This window comes from Acomys russatus, chromosome 19, assembly GCF_903995435.1.
Source record: "Acomys russatus chromosome 19, mAcoRus1.1, whole genome shotgun sequence".
NCBI classification, from domain to species: Eukaryota; Metazoa; Chordata; class Mammalia; order Rodentia; family Muridae; genus Acomys; species Acomys russatus.
In genome coordinates this window covers 26,431,735-26,437,734 of record NC_067155.1, presented here as the reverse complement: position 1 = coordinate 26,437,734, position 6,000 = coordinate 26,431,735, and positions in this window count along the sequence as shown.

The following is a 6,000-nucleotide window of genomic DNA, read 5'->3' as shown; positions in this document are numbered from 1 at the left end:
GTGTGCGTGTGGAGGCCGGAGGACAGCTTTTAGGGGTGGTCCTTCTATGATACACACCAGGCTGCTGACATGTAAGGTTGCCGCCAGTCTCCTGTCTCCACCTCCCCGACAGAAATGCTGGGAGTCCAGGCAGGTGCTACTGTGTCTGGCTTCCTCTGGGTTCTGGGGATCTGAACTCAGGTCCTGACATTTTGTAGTTTGGGGCAGCAGAGCTTCCCACTGAGCCACACTCCCGGCACAGCCCACTTTTTAGAAGATATAAGAGGTGAAAAGTTATCTAGAGAATGGCAATCAGAAGTTTCCCTAGCCAGGTGGTTGGTGCACGCCTTTAATCCCAGCACTCGGGACGCAGAGGCAAGTGGATCTCTGTGAGTTCGAGGCCAGCCTGGTCTATAAAGTGAGTTCAGGACAGCCAAGGCTACACAGAGAAACCCTGTCTCAATAACATCAAAAACACTTTTTCTGGCAAAATAATAAACAGAATATTATTGAAATGGAAATGGAAGCTGCCTTGGAATCCTTATCTATAACTAAGCAATCAAAAAGGGTAAAGATAAAATGCATAGTCCTTAAAACACACACACACACACACACACACACACACACACACGCACACACACACACATGCACAAATGCATAGTCCTTAAAACACACCCAAATATGCATACATGCATGCACACTCACCCAAGCACATACACACACATACACAAATGCATAGTCCTTAAAACACATCTGAACATGCATACATGCATGCACACTCACCCAAGCACATGCACACACATACACAAATGCATAGTCCTTAAAACACATCTGAACATGCATACATGCATGCACACTCACCCAAGCACATGCGTACACACACACACACACACACACACACACACACACACACACACACACATTCAGCTTGCTGTCAATACCAGCTTGAGAGCAGTCCCTAGGGAGACACACACAGAGACCCCTCAGGGCAACAGGCAGGGGATGGGGCTCTTTGAAGATGAGCCTCAGCTCATCTGGAGCGAGCTAGTCCCCAACAGTTTCCCTACTACTGTAAGGCCCTTCCCAGCCCTTCCAAAGGTTACAACTTTGTCAACAAAAAAGACGTTCCCGATAGGACAATAACCAGCAGGAGCCACTCCGTGTTTTCAGATGTAACTCGGAAAAAGATTGATGCCATTTTGCTCTCATTTGAATATAATTAGGTGCTTTGCACTTCCTGTCATTTTCCTTTACTTTTCAGGCATTCTGTTATTTGATTTTATATTTATTAATGTACATTGGTGATTTGTTGCATGTACATATGTGCACCATATGCCTGGAGCCCACGGAGTTCGTAAGAGGGCATCAGAGCCTCTGCAATCGGAGTCACAAGTTGTGAGCTGCCATGTGGTGCTGGGAACTGAACCCAGGTCCTCTACAAGAGAAGCCGGGGCTCTTACCTGCTGAGCCTTCTCTTCAGCCCCCAACACGTCGTGTTTAATGAGTCTGTCTTTAACACTTGATGTTTGAATAATCGAATATAACTGTTATGTTATTTGTTGTGTATTTTTAATTCCTGAGGTCTCAAGCAGCAAATATTTGTTTTCACTGATTTTTATCTAACTTCTTTATGTACAAAATATTAGTATCGGGCTGGAGAGATGGCTCAGAGGTTAAGGGCACTGACTGCTCCTCCAGAGGCCCTGAGTTCAATTCCCAGCAACCACTTGGTGGTTCACAACCATCTATAATGAGATCTGATGCCTTCTTCTGACCTGTAGGTGTACATGCAGACAGAGCACTGTATACATAATAAATAAATAAACAGAGCTTTAAACAAAGGAAAAAGAAAAAAAAGAAAAACCCTGTCAAAAAATTATATGTAAAAAAAAAATATTAGTATCCGTGTCCTCAACTCATTATAAATCTAAAGCTGAAGTTAACAACATGGCAGCCTTGCTGTTTTGTCCTGGTAACTGGATGGCCACCTGTGCCTGCTCTTGCTGACACAGAGGGACCCAACAACAAGATGCTCGCTTCACGTGGACCCAGGTGCATAACCAGGGTGTCGGCAGGCCGTCTCCTCCAGCCTTCCTTCCAAGGAGTGAGTGCCAGGGTGTGGTGCTCAAAGCAAAGGGCTCCACACTGAATCCCGTCTCAGCTCCTTTTAACTGCCTCTCCTGACCGGCTTAATGCTCTGATCCAACCGGAAGTGAGCATTTAACCAGCGGGAGAGAGCTGCAGTGACTCTACTACGCTGTGGCTGGTCCTGCTTCCCAGCTAACCGTGGTTCCCTGATTTCCCAGGTCCTCACAGCCAGGGGGTGTGGGAACCAAGCGGTGGGTCCCGTGAAGGTCACAAGGCTGTGACTGAAGAAGCCTTTCCCCCTTCGCCTTACGCCTTACGACAGGAACCAACACAAACTGTACTTTCGTATTCACCAGCTCTGACCTTTCTGAAGGAAAAGTGACTGAAGTGGTTTCGGGTCATGCCAGCACGGGGATAGGATTTAGAAACCAAATTCAGCACTGCGCAAACTGAAAGGTGCTTCCAAATGCTTGCACGGGGCGGGGCCCCATTCCAGCCCCCCCCCCGCCCCCCACTTCTTGCTTGCTCCTGGCTGATGGATTCTCGATTCTGCCCTCCAGGAGGAGGAAAAAAATGGCGTCTGTGGAAACGCCTGTGGAGGCTTTTCCCAAGATCTCATCACCGTAAGCAGAAAGCTGTCCAACCGCAGACATCCCATTTGTAAATTAGGTAGAACTCCCATTACTGCTTTCAAAGCTGGGGCTGGGGAGGGAGTCCAGGAGTCAGGAAGCCTTACTGAGCTGTCATCAGCTGCACTTTCGTGATGATATCTTCCCTTAACAAAGAAGCCAACAGGCTTCAGAGGAAGGACAACACTGTGGCTTTTGTGCTCAGAACTGCCAACCTCCGATTTGTTTGGTTGGTTGGTCGGTTTTTTGAGACAGGGTTTCTCTGTGTATCTCCGGCTGCTCTAGAACTTACTCTGCAGACAAGGCTAGAGATCTGTTGTTGTTTATTTATCTATATGACCTAATAATTGTTTATTATCAGGCCTATAGTTATTATTATTACGACAGTATTTTTTAACCTGCTAGCAACCAATCAAGACACAGACACTTGTTATATTTTAAAATAGCCTTAGTTAACCTGGGGCAGGGCAAATATTAATACCCTAAATTACTTCCCATAGTAGGGCAGGTATGGGATCCCTGCCCCAATCCCATGCCATCTGCTTCTAATAATTTCTATCAAGCTACCTCCCATCCACAATCCCATATACTTGCTAATGTTCTTCATCTGGGTCAAATCCTCCATCCACGCCGGCCATGTGCTTCTCCTCCACCTAACCCATGATGGCGCAACCTTCTCACACCGCCCCCCCCCCCCCCGCCACCCCTGTCTCTCTTCTTCCCAAGATTCTCTCTGTCTCTCCAAGCCCAGAAACCCTAGCCAAGCCTATCTCATTTGCCCTGCCCAGGTGTGAAGACTTTTTATTAATAAGCATCAGACCAACCCCCAATAATTCCCCTTTTCTGTCTAAATAAAAAGGCCATTTTAAAAAATATACAGTAAGAACAATTATGAAAAATTATAAAAACCAATAGGTAAGACTTACATACATAATGTCTAATCGAAAGGTATTTGCCAACCTTGTAGAAAATATTATCTATTTTATCTTGGTGAGTCTAAAGTTTTGAACCTAAATCAATATCTATTAAAGCTCAAATCCATCAACCCAAAAGTATCTATCTAGACCTAAAAGTATCTTCTCGTAAACAATTAAGTTTAATTTTAAAATTGACTATCTAGTCTTTAACCCCATCAGAGACTTGAGAAGGAATAAAGTTAACTACCTAAGTAAACAGAAAGTGCAGATTAACATCTTCTGAAATGAAAAAAAAAAAAAAAAATGACAGTTTGCTGCCTGAATAGTCACCCAAAACTCTCTATAATATTGAAGCATCATCTTCTGCCTTCTGGCCCAGCATATCTGACAGACATATCTGTGGGGCAGGAACCATTGAGGACTTGTTTACCCTGTCTTGGCAGAGTCTGGCCGTTGACTCTGCCTGCATCCAAGCTTGTCCATTTTTAGGCAGAATTTTGTCTGTGGGAGAAATGAGGACATTTTTGTCCAGTGGCTCTTTTGCCACACTCGAAGCCACAAGGAGTTTTTTCGATGTCCATCACCTTCTTTGTGGTAGGCTGGGTGCTGTTAGAAGTTAACCTTTCTTATTGTCAAAGAATCCTTAAATTAATAAAAACAATTTTAAATGCCATATTCTGTAGGTCTCTGGGGTTTTTGAAGGCCTTATCTAATTATACAATAATATCTGTTAAACCTAGCATGTATATTCCTGTACTTGACATGACCATGAATTCATCAATTGACATGTGTTACTTAATTATTCTAAACAGTCTATAATAACACTATTAAAGTATTGGAAGTAAACCATGTATTAATTGAGTTGTATCTGTATAATACCCCATATTAGAGTAGAAATATAATGTATTAGGAATAAGATTAAATTTGAATTCTATTTTAATGTATCAAAATTAAACTTATTTTGTATCAATATACAAAATTCTATGTCAATGAATTAAAGTTAACCATATTTGTTATTAACAATTAAGTTGAGGAGTAGATTCAATAATCTACTTTTTGTTTTATTATCCATTTATATTTTTTATATTTCCTTTTTTTTTCTTTTCAAACTCTATTGCCATACCAAAGAAAGAAAGATAAAGGAAAAGAAAGAAATCTCTAAGTCCAACCTCGTTTTTCTCTCTGACTAAGACCAACAATAACTTATACCCAACTCTCAATGACAGGAAACATCTATAGCCCGAGAAAGCAACCAAAAACCTACCATCCCCGCTTAAGGGAAATGGGGCATCTTTCTCTTAAGGTTTCTTTAGGCTGATTTGGGGTGAATAATACCTATATAGGGGCCCAAATAAAAATGGAAAAAAAATGATTAAACAAACTAGGAATAGTATTTGCGGTCCAGTCTCTAAATGTTGAGAAATTCCAGGCTTAATGTAAGTCCTGTGTGGGACATTGTGAAATGTTGGACCAATTGGGACCAGGAGCCTTCTTTGAAGCTGTCCTTTTATGATGAGGAACAGCAACCAAAGCACTTGGGGCTGGAACATGAAGGATGCAGGATGTCAGTGTCTCAGCATGCTAGAGGAATGAATCCTGTCAGGTCTGATCCAGCATCAGTGTTTGGTTCTTTTATTTTGAAAACATATAATTTCTCACAAGCATTATACAGTCCTAAAACTAGGAATATATTAGATGAGCAGGATGCACAGAACAATTAACGATGGTTCTCTGTTCTTTGTATGAACAGAAGAAAAACATCTGCAAATCTTCATTCATGCCATACGAAGAATGGCATCTAATAATAAATCACGGGGATTCTGTAACCAACAAGAAGCTTTGGCTATGCATAGACACTCATGTCTCTGTCGGTCTCAGAGCTATTCCCATGTAATGAGATTAGCGATATAAGTTACCTGCTTGTTCTGTAGTTTGAATTCATGTAGACATAGACTGACTTTGTTATACCGAGATCACCCAGATCACGAGACATCCCCCCAAAAAAGACCACCAGGACTCGATACTGATGCAACAAACACAGGGTCCTGTATTACGGGCTCAGAGCTTCGGATCACAGTCCTTCCTCACGCAGCAGGATAGGAGAGTGACCCCGAGCTTGGGCAATGGGCTTATAAAGGGAAGCGGGGACTGGGCGGGGGGGGGGGGGTTCTCAGGAATGTTGACCCTTAGGCCTGAGTGGAAGCTGGATCTTCAGGGAAGATGTAGTCACAGGAATGTTGAACTTCCGGCAGGTTGGGTGGAGGCTGAGTCTAGAGGGGAAGTCTTTTTATCTCAGAGGAACATTGGGTTCTCATTGTATGTCATGGCTCTGGTGGAGTTTCTGGGGATGGCTGGCAGGTATCATTCCCAGAACACAGGGAGAAGGG